The sequence below is a fragment of the Ranitomeya variabilis genome, chromosome 1 (genome assembly GCF_051348905.1).
Source record: "Ranitomeya variabilis isolate aRanVar5 chromosome 1, aRanVar5.hap1, whole genome shotgun sequence".
Classification (NCBI taxonomy): domain Eukaryota; kingdom Metazoa; phylum Chordata; class Amphibia; order Anura; family Dendrobatidae; genus Ranitomeya; species Ranitomeya variabilis.
Window position 1 is genome coordinate 1,097,976,599 of NC_135232.1, and position 25,304 is coordinate 1,098,001,902.

Sequence of the window (25,304 nt, forward strand, 5' to 3'; positions counted from 1 at the left end):
TGAGCTGTTTTTGGGAGATAGATCTAAGTTCCTGAATTTTAGGAATAATTGTAAATTGTTTCTGTCTCTGAGACCTCGTTCCTCTGGTGTTTCCGCTCAGCAAGTTAAAATTGTTATCTCCTTCTTGCGTGGCGACCCTCAAGATTGGGCTTTCTCTCTGGCGCCAGGAGATCCTGCATTGGTGAATGTTGATGCGTTTTTTCTGGCGCTTGGTTTGCTTTATGAGGAGCCTAATCTTGAAAATCAGGCTGAAAAGGCATTGCTAGCTATCTCTCAAGGTCAGGACGATGCGGAGGTGTATTGTCAAAAATTTCGGAAATGGTCCGTGCTTACTCAATGGAATAAGTGTGCCCTGGCCGCAAATTTCAGAAATGGTCTTTCTGAAGCTATTAAGAATGTGATGGTGGGGTTTCCTACCCCTACAAGTCTGAATGATTCAATGGCTCTGGCCATTCAAATTGATTGGCGTTTGCGGGAGTGCAAATCTGCTAATCCTTTGGCGGTGCTGTCTGAACGGACACCTGACTCTATGCAATGTGACAGAATTCTGACCAGAGCCGAACGGCAAAATCAGAGACGTCAAAATGGGTTGTGTTTTTACTGTGGTGATTCAACGCATGTTATCTCAGCATGCTCTAAGCGCTTAAAAAGAGTTGTTAATCCTGTCGCCATTAGTACTTTACAGCCTAAATGTATTTTGTCTGTAACCTTAATTTGTTCATTGTCTTCTTACTCAGTCATGGCTTTTGTGGATTCAGGTGCTGCTCTGAGTCTGATGGATTTTTCGTTTGCCAGGCGCTGTGGTTTTGTCCTGGAGCCTTTGGAAATTCCTATTCCTCTTATAGGAATTGATGCTACGCCGTTGGTGGAGAATAAGCCTCAGTATTGGACGCAGGTGACCATGTGCATGACTCCGGTACATCAGGAGGTGATTCGCTTCCTTGTTTTGCATGATTTGCATGATGTTGTCGTTTTGGGTCTGCCATGGCTACAGATCCATAATCCAGTTTTGGATTGGAATGCTAGGACTGTGTCAAGTTGGGGTTGTCAGGGGATTCATGGCGATACTCCATTGGTGTCTATTGCTTCTTCCACTCCTTCTGAGACCCCTGAGTTTTTGTCAGATTACCAGGATGTATTTAGTGAGCCCAGGTCCAGTGCCCTTCCTCCTCATAGGGACTGTGATTGTGCTATAAATTTGATTCCTGGTAGTAAATTTCCTAAAGGTCGACTCTTTAATTTATCTGTACCAGAGCATGCCGCGATGCGGAGTTATATAAAGGAGTCTTTGGAGAAGGGACATATTCGTCCATCCTCTTCTACTCTTGGTGCAGGATTTTTTTTTTGTGGCCAAGAAGGACGGGTCTTTGAGACCTTGTATGGATTATCGTCTTCTAAATAAGATCACGGTCAAATTTCAGTATCCTTTGCCTTTGTTGTCTGATTTGTTTGCTCGGATTAAGGGTGCCAGTTGGTTCACCAAGATAGATCTTCGTGGTGCGTATAACCTTGTGCGCATTAAGCAGGGAGATGAATGGAAAACAGCATTTAATACGCCCGAGGGTCATTTTGAGTACTTGGTGATGCCTTTTGGACTCTCTAATGCTCCTTCTGTGTTTCATTTCTTCATGCATGATATCTTCCGAAAATATCTGGATAAATTTTGATTGTTTATCTGGATTAGGGTTGAGCGAAACGGGTCGATCATTTTCAAAAGTCGCCGACTTTTGGCTAAGTCGGCGTCTCATGAAACCCGATCCGACCCCTGTGCTTGTCGGCCATGCGGTACGCGACTTTCGCGCCAAAGTCGCGTTTCAATGACGCGAAAAGCGCCATTTCTCAGCCAATGAAGGTGAACGCAGAGTGTGGGCAGCGTGATGACATAGATCCTGGTCCCCACCATCTTAGAGAAGGGCATTGCAGTGATTGGCTTGCTGTCTGCGGCGTCACAGGGGCTATAAAGGGGCGTTCCCGCCGACCGCCATCTCACTGCTGCTGATCTGAGCTTAGGGAGAGGTTGCTGCCGCTTCGTCAGAAGCAGGGAGAGCGTTAGGCAGGGTCCACTAACCACCAAACCGCTTGTGCTGTAGCGATTTCCACTGTCCAACACCACCTTCGGTGTGCAGGAACAGTGGAAGCTATTTTTTTTTTTTTTCCTCAGCGCAGTAGCTCATTGGGCTGCCCTAGAAGGCTCCGTGATAGCTGTATTGCTGTGTGTACGCCACTGTGGAAACCAACTGCTTTTTTCAAAGCACATATCCTCTTGTTCCTTTCTGCACAGCTATCTTTTTTGTTTGTCCACACTTTTTATTTAATTTGTGCATCAGTCCACTCCTATTGCTGCCTGCCATACCTGGCTTAGATTACTGCAGGGAGATAGTAATTGTAGGACAGTCCCTGTTTTTTTTTTTTGTTTGTTTTTTTTTTGTGGGAGATTAAGATTGGCATTTCTGCTACAGTGCCATCCCTGTGTGTGCCATCTCTCACTGAGTGGGCCATAGAAAGCCTATTTATTTTTTCCGTGATTTGTGTTCTAAATTCTACCTCAACACAAAAACACTACATCAATCAGTGGTAGAAAAATATTGGCCTCAGTCAGGGCTTGTGTGCCACTGCTGTGTGTGCTATCTCTTATTCAGTGGGCTATAGAAAGCCTATTTATTTATTTATTTATTTTTCTTATTATTTGGTTTCTAAAGTCTCCCTGAAAAAAAAAAAATAAATAAAAAAACAGTGGGAGAGTAATATTGCCCTTTCAGCTTGTGTGCCAGTCTTGACTCCTGGGTGTGCCACCTCTCTCTCTAATTGTGGGCCATAGAAAGCCTTTTTTTTTTTTTTTAATATTATTGGGTTTCTAAAGTCTCCCTTAAAAAACAAAAAATACATAAAAAAACAGTGGGAGAGTAATATTGCCCTTTCAGCTTGTGTGCCAGTCTTGACTCCTGGGTGTGCCACCTCTCTCTCTCATTCAGTGGGCCATAGAAAGGCTATTTATTTTTTTGGTTTTTTTAATATTATTTGGTTTCTAAAGTCTCCCTGAAAAAAAAAAAAACATAAAAAAACAGTGGGAGAGTAATATTGCCCTTTCAGCTTGTGTGCCAGTCTTGACTCCTGGGTGTGCCACCTCTCTCTCTCATTCAGTGGGCCATAGAAAGGCTATTTATTTTTTTGTTTTTTTTAATATTATTTGGTTTCTAAAGTCTCCCTTAAAAAACAAAAAATACATAAAAAAACAGTGGGAGAGTAATATTGCCCTTTCAGCTTGTGTGCCAGTCTTGACTCCTGGGTGTGCCACCTCTCTCTCTCATTCAGTGGGCCATAGAAAGGCTATTTATTTTTTTGTTTTTTTTAATATTATTTGGTTTCTAAAGTCTCCCTGAAAAAAAAAAAAAACATAAAAAAACAGTGGGAGAGTAATATTGCCCTTTCAGCTTGTGTGCCAGTCTTGACTCCTGGGTGTGCCACCTCTCTCTCTCATTCAGTGGGCCATAGAAAGGCTATTTATTTTTTTGGTTTTTTTAATATTATTTGGTTTCTAAAGTCTCCCTTAAAAAACAAAAAATACATAAAAAAACAGTGGGAGAGTAATATTGCCCTTTCAGCTTGTGTGCCAGTCTTGACTCCTGGGTGTGCCACCTCTCTCTCTCATTCAGTGGGCCATAGAAAGGCTATTTATTTTTTTGGTTTTTTTAATATTATTTGGATTCTAAAGTCTCCCTGAAAAAAAAAAAAAAACATAAAAAAACAGTGGGAGAGTAATATTGCCCTTTCAGCTTGTGTGCCAGTCTTGACTCCTGGGTGTGCCACCTCTCTCTCTCATTCAGTGGGCCATAGAAAGGCTATTTATTTTTTTGGTTTTTTTAATATTATTTGGTTTCTAAAGTCTCCCTGAAAAAAAAAAAAACATAAAAAAACAGTGGGAGAGTAATATTGCCCTTTCAGCTTGTGTGCCAGTCTTGACTCCTGGGTGTGCCACCTCTCTCTCTCATTCAGTGGGCCATAGAAAGGCTATTTATTTTTTTGGTTTTTTTAATATTATTTGGTTTCTAAAGTCTCCCTTAAAAAACAAAAAATACATAAAAAAACAGTGGGAGAGTAATATTGCCCTTTCAGCTTGTGTGCCAGTCTTGACTCCTGGGTGTGCCACCTCTCTCTCTCATTCAGTGGGCCATAGAAAGGCTATTTATTTTTTTGGTTTTTTTAATATTATTTGGTTTCTAAAGTCTCCCTGAAAAAAAAAAAAACATAAAAAAACAGTGGGAGAGTAATATTGCCCTTTCAGCTTGTGTGCCAGTCTTGACTCCTGGGTGTGCCACCTCTCTCCCTCTCATTCAGTGGGCCATAGAAAGCCTATTTATTTATTTTTTTAAATATTATTGGGTTTCTAAAGTCTCCCTTAAAAAACAAAAAATACATAAAAAAACAGTGGGAGAGTAATATTGCCCTTTCAGCTTGTGTGCCAGTCTTGACTCCTGGGTGTGCCACCTCTCTCTCATTCAGTGGGCCATAGAAAGCATTTATTTTTTTTTTCCTTGATTTGTGTTCTAAAATCTACCTCAACACAAAAACACTACATCAATCAGTGGGAGAAAAATATTGGCCTCAGTCAGGGCTTGTGTGCCACTGCTGTGTGTGCTATCTCTCATTCAGTGGGCTATAGAAAGCCTATTTATTTATTTATTTTTTTTCTTATTATTTGGTTTCTAAAGTCTCCCTGAAAAAAAAAATACCTAAAAAAACAGTGGGAGAGTAATATTGCCCTTTCAGCTTGTGTGCCAGTCTTGACTCCTGGGTGTGCCACCTCTCTCTCTCATTCAGTGGGCCATAGAAAGGCTATTTATTTTTTTGTTTTTTTTAATATTATTTGGTTTCTAAAGTCTCCCTGAAAAAAAAAAAAAAACATAAAAAAACAGTGGGAGAGTAATATTGCCCTTTCAGCTTGTGTGCCAGTCTTGACTCCTGGGTGTGCCACCTCTCTCTCTCATTCAGTGGGCCATAGAAAGGCTATTTATTTTTTTGGTTTTTTTAATATTATTTGGTTTCTAAAGTCTCCCTGAAAATAAAATAAAAAAAACTTAAAAAAACAGTGGGAGAGTAATATTGCCCTTTCAGCTTGTGCGCCAGTCTTGACTCCTGGGTGTGCCACCTCTCTCTCTCTAATTGTGGGCCATAGAAAGCCTTTTTTTTTTGTTTTTTTTTAATATTATTTGGTTTCTAAAGTCTCCCTGAAAAAAAAAAAAACATAAAAAAACAGTGGGAGAGTAATATTGCCCTTTCAGCTTGTGTGCCAGTCTTGACTCCTGGGTGTGCCACCTCTCTCCCTCTCATTCAGTGGGCCATAGAAAGCCTATTTATTTATTTTTTTAAATATTATTGGGTTTCTAAAGTCTCCCTTAAAAAACAAAAAATACATAAAAAAACAGTGGGAGAGTAATATTGCCCTTTCAGCTTGTGTGCCAGTCTTGACTCCTGGGTGTGCCACCTCTCTCTCATTCAGTGGGCCATAGAAAGGCTATTTATTTTTTTGGTTTTTTAAATATTATTTGGTTTCTAAAGTCTCCCTGAGAAAAAAAAATAAATAAATTAGGTGGGAGATTAATATTGACATTAGTGCTTGAGTGACAGTCCTGCGTGTGTGTCATCTCTGTGATTTTGTGCCACAGAAAACAGAGTGTGTAACATTGTGCCTGATTTTCCTTGTGGTCTCACCAACCTGTTAAGGGATATTGAAATCATACTGAAGTTATAGCTCACCGTGTAAGTTGTTTGACAGCAACAAATAAAGTTACTTTGGTTAAGATTTTAAAACAATGAGGAAGTCTGGTGCAAGAGGTCGTCGTGGGCGTTCATTGTCAGCTGGTAATGATGGTAGTGGTAGTGGAGCATCAGGTGGTCGTGGGGATAAAAATATTCCACCTAAGTCTGGAGCTGTGGAGCCAGTTTCGTCGTCAGGCTACACAAGGCCTCGAACGCTCTCTTTTCTGGGAGTAGGAAAACCGCTTTTAAAGGCGGAGCAGCAACAGCAAGTTTTGGCTTACATTGCAGACTCAGCCTCTAGCTCTTTTGCCTCCTCTTCCGAAACTGGTAAATGTAAAAGCAGCGCGTCGCTTGTGGATGTTCACGGTCAGGGACAAGTCGCTTCCTTGTCCTCCTCAGCAAAAACTACAACAAGAGAGAAGGATGCAGCAGGCGACACAACGGGTCACTCCATGGAGCTCTTTACACATACCGTCCCTGGCTTAGAAAGTGAAACATTTAACAGGCCATGCCCATTACAAGTAGATTCTGACATGGAGTGCACTGATGCACAGCCACAGCCAGAGTACTATGCTGCTCCTTTGACTCAGACCACCACATTGCCCTCTCAGGGTACAGATCCACAATCAGACCCTGATGAGACTATGTTGCCCCGCCACGAACGCTATACCACCGACCGACACAGTGACACAGACGAAGTTGCACACGAGCTCGAAGAGGAGGTAATAGATGACCCAGTTATTGACCCCGATTGGCAGCCATTGGGGGAACAGGGTGCAGGCGGCAGTAGTTCAGAAGCGGAGGTGGAGGAGGGGCCGCAGCAGGCATCAACATCGCAACAGGTTCCATCTGCCGGGCCCGTATCTGGCCCAAAACGCGTGTCAAAGCCAAAACCTGTTGGAGGACAGCGTGGCCATCCGGTTAAAGCTCAGTCTGCAATCCCTGAAAAGGGATCCGAGTCTAGGAAGAGTGCAGTCTGGCATTTTTTTAAACAACATCCAACTGATCAGCGCAAAGTCATCTGTCAAAAATGTTCAACTAGCTTAAGCAGAGGTCAGAATCTGAAAAGTCTAAATACTAGTTGCATGCATAGACACTTAACCACCATGCATTTGCAAGCCTGGACTAACTACCAAACGTCCCTTAAGGTTGTAGCACCCTCGGCCAATGAAGCTAGTCAGCAACGCAACATCCCTTCCGTCACTGTAAGGCCACCATTTTCCACACCACCGGCAGTATCTGTGCAGGTTTCTTTGCCAGCCAAAAGCAGTCAGGGTCAGGGAACCACCAGTTTTGTAGGAGGAAATATTGCATCTAGGGCACCGGCGGAAACAATACCGTCTCCAACCGTCTCTCAGTCTGCCATGTACACCGGCACACCCGAAAGTTCCACGATCTCCAGCTCTCCAGTCCAGCTCACCCTACATGAGACTCTGGTTAGAAAAAGGAAGTACTTATCCTCGCATCCGCGTACACAGGGTTTTAACGCCCACATAGCTAGACTAATCTCGTTAGAGATGATGCCCTACCGGTTAGTTGAAAGCGAAGCTTTCAAAGCCCTGATGGAGTACGCTGAACCACGATACGAGCTACCCAGTCGACACTTTTTTTCCAGAAAAGCCATCCCAGCCCTGCACCAGCATGTTAAACAGCGCATCGTCCATGCACTCAGGCAATCTGTGAGTACAAAGGTGCACCTGACTACAGATGCATGGACCAGTAGGCATGGCCAGGGACGTTATGTGTCCATCACGGCACCCTGGGTGAATGTGGTGGATGCAGGGTCCACAGGCGACATCAATTTAGGGACAGTTGTGCCTAGCCCACGGTCTAGGAAACAGTTGGCTGTAGGCGTTCGCACCCCCTCCTCCTCCTCCTCCTCGTCCTCCTGCAGAAGCTACAGCTCTTCCACAGAACGCAGTCTGCCAACCACTCCATCGGCAGATGACACTGTTGCACACCAGTTGTCCCATTATGGGCCAGCTACTGCCAAGCGTCAGCAGGCTGTATTGGCTATGAAGTGTTTGGGCGACAACAGACACACCGCGGAAGTTCTGTCCGAGTTCTTGCAACAAGAAACGCAGTCGTGGCTGGGCACAGTAGATCTTGAGGCAGGCAAGGTAGTGAGTGATAACGGAAGGAATTTCATGGCTGCCATCTCCCTTTCCCAACTGAAACACATTCCTTGCCTGGCTCACACCTTAAACCTGGTGGTGCAGTGCTTATTGAAAACTTATCCTGGGTTCTCCGACCTGCTCCTCAAAGTGCGTGCACTTTGCTCACATATCCGACGTTCGCCTGTACACGCCAGCCATATGCAGACCTATCAGCGGTCTTTGAACCTTCCCCAGCATCGCCTAATCATAGACGTTGCAACAAGGTGGAACTCAACACTGCACATGCTTCAGAGACTGTGCGAACAGAGGTGTGCTGTTATTTATTTGTGGGAGGATACACGGGCAGGCAGTAGGATGGCAGACATGGAGTTGTCAGGTGTGCAGTGGTCTAAGATACAAGACATGTGTCAAGTCCTTCAGTGTTTTGAGGAATGCACACGGCTGGTTAGTGCAGACAACGCCGTAATAAGCATGAGCATCCCCCTAATGCGTCTGCTGATGCAAAGTTTGACGCACATAAAGGAGCAGGCGTCTGCACCAGAGGAAGAGGAAAGCCTTGATGACAGTCAGCCATTGTCTGGTCAGGGCAGTGTACAGGACGAGGTAGCGGGCGAAGAGGAGGTGGAGGACGAGGAGGATGATGGGGATGAGTATATTTTTAATGCCGAACCTTTCCCGGGGGCACAGGAAATTGGTTGCGTGTCACGGCCGGGTTCTGGTTTTTTGAGGGACACAAGTGACGTAGATTTGCCTGCAACTGCCCCTCAACCAATCACAACCGGAGATTTGACAACTGGAACTTTGGCCCACATGGCGGATTATGCCTTATGTATCCTAAAAAGGGACACACGCATTACGAAAATGATGAACGATGACGATTACTGGTTGGCCTGCCTCCTTGATCCACGCTATAAAGGCAAATTGCAAAATATTATGCCACATGAGAACTTGGAACTAATATTAGCAACCAAACAATCAACTCTTGTTGACCGTTTGCTTCAGGCATTCCCAGCACACAGCGCACGTGATCGTTCTCACACGAGCTCCAGGGGGCAGCAGACTAGGAGTGTTAGGGGCGCACACATCAGAAGTGGCGTTGGACAGAGGGGTTTTCTGACCAGGTTGTGGAGTGATTTTGCTATGACCGCAGACAGGACAGGTACTGCTGCATCAATTGAAAGTGACAGGAGACAACATTTGTCCAGTATGGTTACTAACTATTTTTCATCCCTTATCGATGTTCTCCCTCAACCGTCATTCCCATTTGATTACTGGGCCTCCAAATTAGACACCTGGCCAGAATTGGCAGAATATGCATTGCAGGAGCTTGCTTGCCCGGCAGCAAGTGTCCTATCAGAAAGAGTATTCAGTGCTGCAGGTTCAATATTAACCGAAAAAAGGACTCGTCTGGCTACCCAAAATGTTGACGATCTAACATTCATTAAAATGAACCACAACTGGATTTCGAAATCTTTTGCCCCACCTTGCCCGGCCGACACCTAGCTTTCCTATGAAAAGCTCTTGCCTGTGAATTACTTTTCTAATGTCTAATTTGCTGCAGCTGATTGTACAGCATACGACATGTTTACACCTCCCTAAATGGCAAAACTCCCCACACGGGGCCGTGGTATCGCGACTTGGCGCAAGCACCCGTGAGACTGCTGTTTGTCTGAAGAGGTGGGTGTGCTCGCTTTTGGTTGACGGCATTGCTACTGGGTCCCTCATAGTACAATGTAGTGTCTCTGGCGGTGGTGGTGCGCACCCAACGTCAGACACACCGTTGTAACATGAGGGGCCCTGGGGCGGTCCCGCCGGCCTCAAGAGAGTTCCCCCCTACCCCAGCTCAAAATGTGCTCTACCACGTGCAAAATTATGTCGCACAGCTCCACCAATCTTTAGTCTATTCGCTGACATCATTCAATGTCTGGCACTGACAATACAAATTTGTAGACATCTATGATGCAACTTAAAGTAGTCTGTGTCTGTGTCCTATATTGGCACCATTAAATAGTTACTGCCAAATTACTATGTCAGAAACTCAGTAGATGAGCCCACCCCTGTACCTAAGTATGCCACCTTTTTTTTTGTTTTGGTTGTTTTGCGAGACATTAACATCTATTTATATTTTGGGAGTACTGGGACAGACACTCCTTGCACTACTCCTCCACTCACCACCAAGCTGCCTGTGTATCCATGTAACCGCTGTAAAGCTGCCATGAGCCTATTGTTTGTTATTTTAGGCCTTTGATAGCCTGTCTGCGGTCCCTACTTTAAATACTCCTCCACTCACCACCAAGCTGCCTGCCCGTGTATCCATGTAACCGCTGTAAAACTGCCATGAGCCTATTGTTTGTTATTTTAGGCCTTTGATAGCCTGTCTGCGGTCCCTACTTTAAATACTCCTCCACTCATCACCAGCTGCCTGCCCGTGTATCCATGTAACCGCTGTAAAACTGCCATGAGCCTATTGTTTGTTATGTTAGGCCTTTGATAGCCTGTCTGCGGTCCCTACTTTAAATACTCCTCCACTCACCACCAAGCAGCCTGCCCGTGTATCCATGTAACCGCTGTAAAACTGCCATGAGCCTATTGTTTGTTATTTTAGGCCTTTGATAGCCTGTCTGCGGTCCCTACTTTAAATACTCCTCCACTCATCACCAGCTGCCTGCCCGTGTATCCATGTAACCGCTGTAAAACTGCCATGAGCCTATTGTTTGTTATTTTAGGCCTTTGATAGCCTGTCTGCGGTCCCTACTTTAAATACTCCTCCACTCATCACCAGCTGCCTGCCTGTGTATCCATGTAACCGCTGTAAAACTGCCATGAGCCTATTGTTTGTTATTTTAGGCCTTTGATAGCCTGTCTGCGGTCCCTACTTTAAATACTCCTCCACTCATCACCAGCTGCCTGCCCGTGTATCCATGTAACCGCTGTAAAACTGCCATGAGCCTATTGTTTGTTATTTTAGGCCTTTGATAGCCTGTCTGCGGTCCCTACTTTAAATACTCCTCCACTCATCACCAGCTGCCTGCCCGTGTATCCATGTAACCGCTGTAAAACTGCCATGAGCCTATTGTTTGTTATTTTAGGCCTTTGATAGCCTGTCTGCGGTCCCTACTTTAAATACTCCTCCACTCATCACCAGCTGCCTGCCCGTGTATCCATGTAACCGCTGTAAAACTGCCATGAGCCTATTGTTTGTTATTTTAGGCCTTTGATAGCCTGTCTGCGGTCCCTACTTTAAATACTCCTCCACTCACCACCAAGCTGCCTGCCCGTGTATCCATGTAACCGCTGTAAAACTGCCATGAGCCTATTGTTTGTTATTTTAGGCCTTTGATAGCCTGTCTGCGGTCCCTACTTTAAATACTCCTCCACTCATCACCAGCTGCCTGCCCGTGTATCCATGTAACCGCTGTAAAACTGCCATGAGCCTATTGTTTGTTATTTTAGGCCTTTGATAGCCTGTCTGCGGTCCCTACTTTAAATACTCCTCCACTCACCACCAAGCTGCCCGTGTATCCATGTAACCGATGTAAAACTGCCATGAGCCTATTGTTTGTTATTTTAGGCCTTTGATAGCCTGTCTGCGGTCCCTACTTTAAATACTCCTCCACTCACCACCAAGCTGCCTGCCCGTGTATCCATGTAACCACTGTAAAACTGCCATGAGCCTATTGTTTGTTATTTTAGGCCTTTGATAGCCTGTCTGCGGTCCCTACTTTAAATACTCCTCCACTCATCACCAGCTGCCTGCCCGTGTATCCATGTAACCGCTGTAAAACTGCCATGAGCCTATTGTTTGTTATTTTAGGCCTTTGATAGCCTGTCTGCGGTCCCTACTTTAAATACTCCTCCACTCACCACCAAGCAGCCTGCCCGTGTATCCATGTAACCGCTGTAAAACTGCCATGAGCCTATTGTTTGTTATTTTAGGCCTTTGATAGCCTGTCTGCGGTCCCTACTTTAAATACTCCTCCACTCATCACCAGCTGCCTGCCCGTGTATCCATGTAACCGCTGTAAAACTGCCATGAGCCTATTGTTTGTTATTTTAGGCCTTTGATAGCCTGTCTGCGGTCCCTACTTTAAATACTCCTCCACTCATCACCAGCTGCCTGCCCGTGTATCCATGTAACCGCTGTAAAACTGCCATGAGCCTATTGTTTGTTATTTTAGGCCTTTGATAGCCTGTCTGCGGTCCCTACTTTAAATACTCCTCCACTCATCACCAGCTGCCTGCCCGTGTATCCATGTAACCGCTGTAAAACTGCCATGAGCCTATTGTTTGTTATTTTAGGCCTTTGATAGCCTGTCTGCGGTCCCTACTTTAAATACTCCTCCACTCACCACCAAGCTGCCTGCCCGTGTATCCATGTAACCGCTGTAAAACTGCCATGAGCCTATTGTTTGTTATTTTAGGCCTTTGATAGCCTGTCTGCGGTCCCTACTTTAAATACTCCTCCACTCATCACCAGCTGCCTGCCCGTGTATCCATGTAACCGCTGTAAAACTGCCATGAGCCTATTGTTTGTTATTTTAGGCCTTTGATAGCCTGTCTGCGGTCCCTACTGTAAATACTCCTCCACTCACCACCAAGCTGCCTGCCCGTGTATCCATGTAACCGCTGTAAAACTGCCATGAGCCTATTGTTTGTTATTTTAGGCCTTCGAAGCCTGTCTGCGGTCCCTCCTTACACTAGGCCTCCACTGACCAGACCACTGCTGCCCGTGTACCCCTGGAACCAATTTTAAAGTGCCTACAGCCAGCCCATTTTATTGTGTTAGGCCTTCGAAGCCTGTCTGCGGTCCCTCCTTCCACTAGGCCTCCACTGACCAGACCACTGCTGCCCGTGTACCCCTGGAACCAATTTTAAAGTGCCTACAGCCAGCCCATTTTATTGTGTTAGGCCTTCGAAGCCTGTCTGCGGTCCCTCCTTCCACTAGGCCTCCACTGACCAGACCACTGCTGCCCGTGTACCCCTGGAACCAATTTTAAAGTGCCTACAGCCAGCCCATTTTATTGTGTTAGGCCTTCGAAGCCTGTCTGCGGTCCCTCCTTCCACTAGGCCTCCACTGACCAGACCACTGCTGCCCGTGTACCCCTGGAACCAATTTTAAAGTGCCTACAGCCAGCCCATTTTATTGTGTTAGGCCTTCGAAGCCTGTCTGCGGTCCCTCCTTCCAATAGGCCTACACTGACAAAGGTACACCTGACAACAGACACATGGACCTGTAGGCATGGCCACGGAAGGTTACGTGTCCTTTGTGGCTCAATGGGTTAATGTATTGGATGCATGGTCCACACAGGGGACAGCCTGCTAAGTCTGTATGCAGTCCCTAATTCAAGTTGTCCTCAACTGAATAAAGCTGAGCTTCTACCTTCTGGCTCTCATTAAGTGTTTTTTAAAAAACAAAATGGTGGTTAGGGCCTACTAACGGCTTCTGCCCCTCCCTGGTGTTGCCCTCAACTGAATAAAGCTGAGCTTCTACCTTCCGGCTCTGATTAACTGCTGTTTTTAAACACATTGCTGGTTCCGGCCTACTAACGGTGTCTGCCCCTGCCTGGTGTTGCCCTCAACTGAATAAAGCTGAGCTTCAACCTTCTGGCTCTCATTAAGTGTTTTTTTAAAAACAAAATGGTGGTTAGGGCCTACTAACGGCTTCTGCCCCTGCCTGGTGTTGCCCTCAACTGAATAAAGCTGAGCTTCAACCTTCTGGCTCTCATTAAGTGTTTTTTAAAAAACAAAATGGTGGTTAGGGCCTACTAACAGCTTCTGCCCCTCCCTGGTGTTGCCCTCAACTGAATAAAGCTGAGCTTCTACCTTCCGGCTCTGATTAACTGCTGTTTTTAAACACATTGCTGGTTCCGGCCTACTAACGGTGTCTGCCCCTGCCTGGTGTTGCCCTCAACTGAATAAAGCTGAGCTTCAACCTTCTGGCTCTCATTAAGTGTTTTTTAAAAAACAAAATGGTGGTTCCGGCCTACTAACGGTGTCTGCCCCTGCCTGGTGTTGCCCTCAACTGAAAAAAGCTGAGCTTCAACCTTCTGGCTCTCATTAAGTGTTTTTTAAAAAACAAAATGGTGGTTAGGGCCTACTAACGGCTTCTGCCCCTCCCTGGTGTTGCCCTCAACTGAATAAAGCTGAGCTTCTACCTTCCGGCTCTGATTAACTGCTGTTTTTAACCCCTTCACCCCCAAGGGTGGTTTGCACGTTAATGACCGGGCCAATTTTTACAATTCTGACCACTGTCCCTTTATGAGGCTATAACTCTGGAACGCTTTGACGGATCTTGGCGATTCTGACATTGTTTTCTCGTGACATATTGTACTTCATGTTAGTGGTAAAATTTATTCGATATAACTTGCGTTTATTTGTGAAAAAAATGGAAATTTGGCGAAAATTTTGAAAATTTTGCAATTTTCCAACTTTGAATTTTTATGCCCTTAAATCACAGACATATGTCACGCAAAATACTTAATAAGTAACATTTACCACATGTCTACTTTACATCAGTACAATTTTGGAACCAAAATTTTTTTTTGTGACGGAGTTATAAGGGTTAAAATTTGACCAGCAATTTCTCATTTTTACAACACCATTTTTTTTTAGGGACCACATCTCATTTGAAGTCATTTTGAGGGGTCTATATGATAGAAAATACTCAAGTGTGACACCATTCTAAAAACTGCACCCCTCAAGGTGCTCAAAACCACATTCAAGAAGTTTATTAACCCTTCAGGTGTTTCACAGGAATTTTTGGAATGTTTAAATAAAAATGAACATTTAACTTTTTTTCACACAAAATTTATTTCAGCTCCAATTTGTTTTATTTTACCAAGGGTAACAGGAGAAAATGGACCCCCACAGTTGTTGTACAATTTGTCCTGAGTACGCTGATACCCCATATGTGGGGGTAAACCACTGTTTGGGCGTATGGCAGAGCTCGGAAGGAAAGGAGCGCCATTTGACTTTTCAATGCAAAATTGACTGGAATTGAGATGGGACGCCATGTTGCGTTTGGAGAGCCCCTGATGTGCCTAAACACTGAAACCCCCTACAAGTGACACCATTTTGGAAAGTAGACCCCCTAAGGAACTTATCTTGATGTGTGGTGAGCACTTTGACCCACCAAGTGCTTCACAGAAGTTTATAATGCAGAGCCGTAAAAATAAAAAATCATATTTTTTCACAAAAATGATCTTTTCGCCCCCAATTTTTTATTTCCCCAAGGGTAAGAGAAGAAATTGGACCCCAAAAAATGTTGTGCAATTTGTCCTGAGTACGATGATACCCCATAAGTGGGTGTAAACCATTGTTTGGGCGCATGGCAGAGCTTGGAAGGGAAGGAGCGCCATTTGACTTTTCAATGCAAAATTGACTGGAATTGAGATGGGACGCCATGTTGCGTTTGGAGAGCCCCTGATGTGCCTAAACATTGAAACTCCCTACAAGTGACACCATTTTGGAAAGTAGACCCCCTAAGGAACTTATCTAGATGTGTGGTGAGCACTTTGACCCACCAAGTGCTTCACAGAAGTTTATAATGCAGAGCCGTAAAAATAAAAAATCATATTTTTTCACAAAAATGATCTTTTCGCCCCCAATTTTTTATTTTCCCAAGGGTAAGAGAAAAAATTGGACCCCAAAAAATGTTGGCCAATTTGTCCTGAGTACGCTGATACCCCATATGTGGGTGTAAACCATTGTTTGGGCGCATGGCAGAGCTTGGAAGGGAAGGAGCGCCATTTGACTTTTCAATGCAAAATTGACTGGAATTGAGATGGGACGCCATGTTGCGTTTGGAGAGCCCCTGATGTGCCTAAACATTGAAACTCCCTACAAGTGACACCATTTTGGAAAGTAGACCTCCTAAGGAACTTATCTAGATGTGTGGTGAGCACTTTGACCCACCAAGTGCTTCACAGAAGTTTATAATGCAGAGCCGTAAAAATAAAAAATCATATTTTTTCACAAAAATGATCTTTTCGCCCCCAATTTTTTATTTTCCCAAGGGTAAGAGAAGAAATTGGACCCCAAAAAATGTTGGCCAATTTGTCCTGAGTACGCTGATACCCCATATGTGGGTGTAAACCATTGTTTGGGCGCATGGCAGAGCTTGGAAGGGAAGGAGCGCCATTTGACTTTTCAATGCAAAATTGACTGGAATTGAGATGGGACGCCATGTTGCGTTTGGAGAGCCCCTGATGTGCCTAAACATTGAAACTCCCTACAAGTGACACCATTTTGGAAAGTAGACCCCCTAAGGAACTTATCTAGATGTGTGGTGAGCACTTTGACCCACCAAGTGCTTCACAGAAGTTTATAATGCAGAGCCGTAAAAATAAAAAATCATATTTATTCACAAAAATGCTCTTTTTGCCCCCAATTTTTTATTTTCCCAAGGGTAAGAGAAGAAATTGGACCCCAAAAATTGTTGTGCAATTTGTCCTGAGTACGCTGATACCCCATATGTGGGTGTAAACCATTGTTTGGGCGCATGGCAGAGCTTGGAAGGGAAGGAGCGCCATTTGACTTTTCAATGCAAAATTGACTGGAATTGAGATGGGACGCCATGTTGCGTTTGGAGAGCCCCTGATGTGCCTAAACATTGAAACTCCCCACAAGTGACACCATTTTGGAAAGTAGACCCCCTAAGGAACTTATCTAGATGTGTGGTGAGCACTTTGACCCACCAAGTGCTTCACAGAAGTTTATAATGCAGAGCCGTAAAAATAAAAAATCATATTTTTTCACAAAAATGATCTTTTTGCCCCCAATTTTTTATTTTCCCAAGGGTAAGAGAAGAAATTGGACCCCAAAAAATGTTGGCCAATTTGTCCTGAGTACGCTGATACCCCATATGTGGGTGTAAACCATTGTTTGGGCGCATGGCAGAGCTTGGAAGGGAAGGAGCGCCATTTGACTTTTCAATGCAAAATTGACTGGAATTGAGATGGGACGCCATGTTGCGTTTGGAGAGCCCCTGATGTGCCTAAACATTGAAACTCCCTACAAGTGACACCATTTTGGAAAGTAGACCCCCTAAGGATCTTATCTAGATGTGTTTTGAGAGCTTTGAACCCCCAAGTGTTTCACTACAGATTATAACGCAGAGCCGTGAAAATAATTTTTATTTTTTTTCTCAAAAATGATTTTTTTAGCACCCAGCTTTGTATTTTTACAAGGGTAACAGAATAAATTGGACCCCAAAATTTGTTTTCCAATTTGTCCTGAGTACGCTGATACCCCATATGTGGGGGGGAACCACTGTTTGGGCGCATGACAGAGCTCGGAAGGGAAGGAGCGCCATTTGGAATGCAGACTTAAATGGATTGGTCAGCAGCCGTCACGTTGCATTTGCAGAGCCCCTGATGTACCCAAACAGTACAAACCCCCCACAAGTGACCCCATATTGGAAACTAGACCTCCCAAGGAACTTATCTAGATGTGTTTTGAGAACTTTGAACCCCCAAGTGTTTCACTAAAGTTTATAGCGCAAAGCCGTGAAAATAAAAATTCTTTTTTTTTTTCACAAAAATGATTTTTTAGCCCCCAGTTTTGTATTTTCACAAGGGTAACAGGATAAATTAGACCCCAAAAGTTGTTGTCCAATTTGTCCTGAGTACGCTGATACCCTATATGTGGGGGGGAACCACTGTTTGGGTGCATGACAGAGCTCGGAAGGGAAGGAGCGCCATTTGGAATGCAGCCTTAAATGGATTGGTCTGCAGGCGTCACGTTGCATTTGCAGAGCCCCTGATGTACCCAAACAGTACAAACCCCCCACAAGTGACCCCATATTGGAAACTAGACCTCCCAAGGAACTTATCTAGATGTGTTGTGAGAACTTTGAACCCCCAAGTGTTTCACTACAGTTTATAACGCAGAGCCGTGAAAATAAAACATCTTTTTTTTTCCCACAAAAATGATTTTTAGCCCCCCAAATTTTTATTTTCCCAAGGATAACAAGAGAACTTGGACCCCAGAAGTTGTTGTTCAATTTGTCCCGAGTACGCTGATAATACATATGTTGGGGTAAACCCCTTTTTGGGCGCACGGGAGAGCTCGGAAGGGAAGGAGCACTGTTTTACTTTTTCAACGCAGAATTGGCTGGAATTGAGATTGGACGCCATGTCGCGCTTGGAGAGCCCCTGATGTGCCTGGACAGTGGAAACTCCCCAATTCTACCTGAAACCCTAACCCAAACACACCCCTAACCCTAATCCCAACGGTAACCCTAACCACACCCCTAGCCCTGACACACCCATAATTCTAATCCCAACCCTAATCCAAACGTAAATGTAATCCAAACCCTAACCCTAACTTTACCTCCAACCCTAGCCCTAACCCTAACCCTACCCCTAACCCTAACCCTAAACGTGACTGAAATACGTGGCACTGAAATACGTGGCACTGAAATACGTGGCACTGAAATACGTGGCACTGAAATACGTGCCACTGAAATACGTGGCACTGAAATACGTGGCACTGAAATACGTGGCACTGAAATACGTGATACGTGGCACTTAAATACGTGGCACTGAAACACGTGGCACTGAAATACGTGATACGTGGCACTGAAATACGTGGCACTGAAATACGTGGCACTGAAATACGTGGCACTGAAATACGTGGCACTTAAATACGTGGCACTGAAATATGTGATACGTGGCACTGAAATACGTGGCACTGAAATACGTGGCACTGAAATACGTGGCACTGAAATACGTGGCACTGAAATACGTGGCACTGAAATACGTGGCACTGAAATACGTGATACGTGGCACTTAAATACGTGGCACTGAAACACGTGGCACTGAAATACGTGATACGTGGCACTGAAATACGTGGCACTGAAATACGTGGCACTGAAATACGTGGCACTGAAATACGTGGCACTGAAATACGTGGCACTGAAATACGTGGCACTGAAATATGTGATACGTGGCACTGAAATACGTGGCACTGAAATACGTGGCACTGAAATACGTGGCACTGAAATACGTGGCACTTAAATACGTGGCACTGAAATATGTGATACGTGGCACTTAAATACGTGGCACTGAAACACGTGGCACTGAAACACGTGGCACTGAAATACGTGGCACTGAAATACGTGGCACTGAAATACGTGGCACTGAAATACGTGGTACTAAAATATGTGGCACTGAAATACGTGATACGTGGCACTGAAATACCTGGCACTGAAACACGTGGCACTGAAATACGTGATACGTGGCACTGAAATACGTGGCACTGAAATACGTGGCACTGAAATACGTGGCACTATGACTGTCAGAAAATGTTCATTAAACGGTTAGGGGTGAGGTTAGGGGTAGAGTTAGGGTTAGGGTTTGGATCCCTTTATCACCTTGATGGTGGTGGGTGGCTTTTCAGTGTGTTTTCTGTTTTTTTTCGATAAAAATGCATGCGTTTTTAACGCAAACAAACGCATGTGCTTAAAAACGCAAGAAAATACTGCAGGTTGTATTTCTGAAAATGAACGCATGCAGAAAAAAACCGCATGCGTTTGAAAACGCGACCAAACGCGTACAAAAAAAACGCATGCGTTTTCAATGTTAAATATAGGGAAAAAACGCATGCTTTTTTTGTGCAAAAAACGCTGCAGACAAAAACGCAAGTGTGAAACCAGCGACGCTTTTTATAGCAAAAAAGTTTTTGCGTCTCCACATTTTGAGACCTATAATTTTTCCACATTTTGCTCCACAGAGTCATGTGAGGTCTTGTTTTTTGCGGGACGAGTTGACGTTTTTATTGGTAACATTTTCGGACACGTGACCGTTTTTGATCGCTTTTTATTCCGATTTTTGTGAGGCAGAATGACCAAAAACCTGCTATTCATGAATTTCTTTTGGGAGAGGCGTTTATACCGTTCCGCGTTTGGTAAAATTGATAAAGCAGTTTTATTCGTCGGGTCAGTACGATTACAGCGATATCTCATTTATATCATTTTTTTATGTTTTGGCGCTTTTATACGATAAAAACTAAAATATAGAAAAAATAATTATTTTGGTATCGCTTTATTCTCAGGACTATAACTTTTTTATTTTTTTGCTGATGATGCTGTATGGCGGCTTGTTTTTTGCGGGACAAGATGACGTTTTCAGCGGTACCATGGATATTTATATCAGTCTTTTTGATCGTGTGTTATTCCACTTTTTGTTCGGCGGTATGGTAATAAAGCGTTGTTTTTTTGCCTCGTTTTTTTTTTTTTTTTCTTACGGTGTTTACTGAAGGGGTTAACTAGTGGGGCAGTTTTATAGGTTGGGTCGTTACGGACGCGGCGATACTAAATATGTGTACTTTTATTGTTTTGTTTTTTTTATTTAGATAAAGAAATGTATTTATGGGAATAATATATATTTTTTTATTATTATTTATTTAGGAATTTTTTTTTATTTTTTTTTACACATGTGGAAAAATTTTTTTTTTACTTTTTTACTTTGTCCCAGGGGGGGACATCACAGATCATTGATCTGGCAGTGTGCACAGCACTCTGTCAGATCGACGATCTGCTGTACAGGGCTGCAGGCTTCCAAGTGTCTGCTCTGAGCAGACACTCGGTAAGCCACCTCCCTCCCTGCAGGACCCGGATGCCGCGGCCATCTTGGATCCGGGACCTGCGGCGAGGAGGGAGGTAGGAGACCCTCAGAGCAACGCGATCACATCGCGTTGCTCCGGGGGTCTCAGGGAAGCCCGCAGGGAGCCCCCTCCCTGCGCGATGCTTCCCTATACCGCCGGTACACTGCGATCATGTTTGATCGCGGTGTGCCGGGGGTTAATGTGCCGGGGGCGGTCCGTGACCGCTCCTGGCACATAGTGCCGGATGTCAGCTGCGATATGCAGCTGACACCCGGCCGCGATCGGCCGCGCTCCCCCCGTGAGCGCCGCTGATCGATGATGACGTACTATCCCGTCGGCGGTCATACGGGCCCACCCCACCTCGACGGGATAGTACGTCTGATGTCAGGAAGGGGTTAAACACATTGCTGGTTCCGGCCTACTAACGGTGTCTGCCCCTGCCTGGTGTTGCCCTCAACTGAATAAAGCTGAGCTTCAACCTTCTGGCTCTCATTAAGTGTTTTTTAAAAAACAAAATGGTGGTTAGGGCCTACTAACGGCTTCTGCCCCTCCCTGGTGTTGCCCTCAACTGAATAAAGCTGAGCTTCTACCTTCCGGCTCTGATTAACTGCTGTTTTTAAACACATTGCTGGTTCCGGCCTACTAACGGTGTCTGCCCCTGCCTGGTGTTGCCCTCAACTGAATAAAGCTGAGCTTCAACCTTCTGGCTCTCATTAAGTGTTTTTTAAAAAACAAAATGGTGGTTAGGGCCTACTAACGGCTTCTGCCCCTCCCTGGTGTTGCCCTCAACTGAATAAAGCTGAGCTTCTACCTTCCGGCTCTGATTAACTGCTGTTTTTAAACACATTGCTGGTTCCGGCCTACTAACGGTGTCTGCCCCTGCCTGTTGTTGCCCTCAACTGAATAAAGCTGAGCTTCAACCTTCTGGCTCTCATTAAGTGTTTTTTAAAAAACAAAATGGTGGTTAGGGCCTACTAACGGCTTCTGCCCCTCCCTGGTGTTGCCCTCAACTGAATAAAGCTGAGCTTCTACCTTCCGGCTCTGATTAACTGCTGTTTTTAAACACATTGCTGGTTCCGGCCTACTAACGGTGTCTGCCCCTGCCTGGTGTTGCCCTCAACTGAATAAAGCTGAGCTTCAACCTTCTGGCTCTCATTAAGTGTTTTTTAAAAAACAAAATGGTGGTTAGGGCCTACTAACGGCTTCTGCCCCTCCCTGGTGTTGCCCTCAACTGAATAAAGCTGAGCTTCTACCTTCCGGCTCTGATTAACTGCTGTTTTTAAACACATTGCTGGTTCCGGCCTACTAACGGTGTCTGCCCCTGCCTGGTGTTGCCCTCAACTGAATAAAGCTGAGCTTCAACCTTCTGGCTCTCATTAAGTGTTTTTTAAAAAACAAAATGGTGGTTAGGGCCTACTAACGGCTTCTGCCCCTCCCTGGTGTTGCCCTCAACTGAATAAAGCTGAGCTTCTACCTTCCGGCTCTGATTAACTGCTGTTTTTAAACACATTGCTGGTTCCGGCCTACTAACGGTGTCTGCCCCTGCCTGGTGTTGCCCTCAACTGAATAAAGCTGAGCTTCAACCTTCTGGCTCTCATTAAGTGTTTTTTAAAAAACAAAATGGTGGTTAGGGCCTACTAACGGCTTCTGCCCCTCCCTGGTGTTGCCCTCAACTGAATAAAGCTGAGCTTCTACCTTCCGGCTCTGATTAACTGCTGTTTTTAAACACATTGCTGGTTCCGGCCTACTAACGGTGTCTGCCCCTGCCTGTTGTTGCCCTCAACTGAATAAAGCTGAGCTTCAACCTTCTGGCTCTCATTAAGTGTTTTTTAAAAAACAAAATGGTGGTTCCGGCCTACTAACGGTGTCTGCCCCTGCCTAGTGTTGCCCTCAACTGAATAAAGCTGAGCTTCAACCTTCTGGCTCTCATTAAGTGTTTTTTAAAAAACAAAATGGTGGTTAGGGCCTACTAACGGTGTCTGCCCCTCCCTGGTGTTGCCCTCAACTGAATAAAGCTGAGCTTCAACCTTCTGGCTCTCATTAAGTGTTTTTTAAAAAACAAAATGGTGGTTAGGGCCTACTAACGGTGTCTGCCCCTCCCTGGTGTTGTCCTCAACTGAACAAAGCTGAGCTTCCACATTCTGGCTTTCGGCCTATACTATCAGATATTAAACTGCATTTGGCCTACTAGTGTGGTTAGGCCCTTGAAACAGTGTCTGCTGCTCTTGGGTTTGCTACTCCACTGAACAAAGCAATGCCGCCTGTTTAGTCCTGTTACCAATTTTGATCTGCATTTAGCCTACTTTATTCTTTGGCCCTATATCTGTTTCCTCATCATCCTGCCCATTGCCCAGCCACTGCTAGATGAGTCTGCTGGTACATTGACCTAGACCACTACATTCCCCTTGTACTCTACACAGCCAGAATCTGACCCTGCTGAAAGTAAGGTTCCCCTTCCCGCATATTATACCACCTTACACAGGGACAAAGAGGAAGGTGCAGATGAAAGTGCAGGTTCCTTCATCAGGTGGGGGGGCATACTCGTTGGCGACGTCACTGGCACAGGGCCACTCAGAGTACGCAAAAGTGTCGCTGCTGGTGGGAGGCGCCCCCGCCATGCAAACACACCGCCGTACTTTGAGGGGCCCTGTGCCAGTGCCAATGCGAACGAGTGGGCCCCCCCTGCTTGCTCAGGATCACAGCACTAGCAACGTTGAAATACTTACCTCTCCCTGCTCCACCGCCATGACGTAGTCCATGTTTCCTGGGCCCACTAAAACCTTGAACCAGCCCTACCCCCACAACTTTTGCCAAATGACCACCAATTTCCAGTGCCCAACTATTATTATAAAGTTAATTAAGATTGACAAGCTTCAGAAAACAAGAATGGATGTTTTTGGCAGTAAAATGTGCACTGTAGGTGTTTTCCTGGCCTCCACTCACTGCCGGCTATGCTTCCCCATTGACTTGCATTGGGTTTCGTGTTTCGGTCGATCCCCGACTTTTAGCGATAATCGGCCGACTTCACTCGACTCGACTCTGGACTAAATCGGGTTTCACAAAACCAGACTCGATCTTAAAAAAATGAAAGTCGCTCAACCCTAATCTGGATGATATTTTGGTTTTTTCTGATGATTGGGAGTCCCATGTGAACCAGGTCAGGATGGTGTTTCAGGTTCTGCGTGATAATGCTTTGTTTGTGAAGGGCTCAAAATGTCTCTTTGGAGTACAGAAGGTTTCTTTTTTGGGTTTCATCTTTTCCCCTTCTACTGTGGAGATGGACCCAGTTAAGGTCCGTGCCATTCATGACTGGACTCAGCCCACATCTGTTAAGAGCCTTCAGAAGTTCTTGGGCTTTGCTAACTTTTACTGTCGTTTTATCGCTAATTTTTCTAGCGTAGTTAAACCTTTGACGGATATGACCAAGAAAGGTTCCGATGTTGCTAATTGGTCTCCTGCGGCCGTGGAGGCCTTTCGGGAGCTGAAGCACCGGTTTACTTCAGCGCCAGTCTTGTGCCAGCCGGATGTCTCTCTTCCCTTCCAGGTTGAAGTTGATGCTTCTGAGATTGGTGCGGGGGCCGTTTTGTCGCAGAGAAGCTCTGATGGCTCTGTGATGAAGCCATGTGCTTTCTTTTCCAGAAAATTTTCGCCTGCTGAGCGGAACTATGATGTTGGTAATCGAGAGTTGCTGGCTATGTAGTGGGCATTTGAGGAGTGGCGACATTGGCTCGAGGGAGCTAAGCATCGTGTGGTGGTCTTGACTGATCATAAAAATCTGATTTATCTCGAGTCTGCCAAGCGTCTTAATCCTAGACAGGCTCGTTGGTCGTTGTTTTTCTCCCGTTTTGACTTTGTGGTCTCATACCTGCCTGGTTCGAAGAACGTGAAGGCTGATGCGCTTTCTAAGAGTTTTGTGCCTGACTCTCCGGGAGTCTCGGAACCGGCTGGTATTCTCAGAGAGGGAGTGATTTTGTCTGCCATTTCCCCAGATTTGCGACGTGTGCTGCAAAAATTTCAGGCTGATAGACCTGATCGTTGCCCACCAGAGAGACTGTTTGTCCCTGATAGATGGACCAGCAGAGTTATTTCCGAGGTTCATTCTTCGGTGTTGGCGGGGCATCCTGGGATTTTTGGTACCAGAGATTTGGTGGCTAGGTCCTTTTGGTGGCCTTCCTTGTCGCGGGATGTGCGTTCCTTTGTGCAGTCCTGTGGGATTTGTGCTCGGGCTAAGCCTTGCTGTTCTCGTGCCAGCGGGTTGCTTTTGCCCTTGCCTATCCCGAAGAGGCCTTGGACGCACATTTCCATGGATTTCATTTCGGATCTTCCAGTGTCTCAGAAGATGTCGGTCATCTGGGTGGTGTGCGATCGTTTTTCCAAAATGGTCCATTTGGTGCCCTTACCTAAGTTGCCTTCTTCCTCCGATTTGGTTCCTTTGTTCTTTCAGAATGTGGTTCATTTGCACGGCATCCCTGAGAATATTGTGTCTGACAGAGGATCCCAGTTTGTGTCCAGATTCTGGCGATCCTTTTGTGCTAAGATGGGTATTGACTTGTCGTTCTCGTCGGCTTTTCATCCTCAGACTAATGGCCAAACCGAGCGAACTAATCAGACGTTGGAAACTTATTTAAGATGTTTTGTTTCTGCGGATCAGGATGATTGGGTGACCTTTTTGCCACTGGCCGAGTTTGCCCTTAATAATAGGGCTAGTTCTGCCACTTTGGTTTTGCCCTTTTTCTGCAATTCTGGTTTTCATCCTCGTTTTTCCTCGGGCCAGGTTGAACCTTCTGACTGTCCTGGGGTTGATTCTGTAGTGGATAGGTTGCA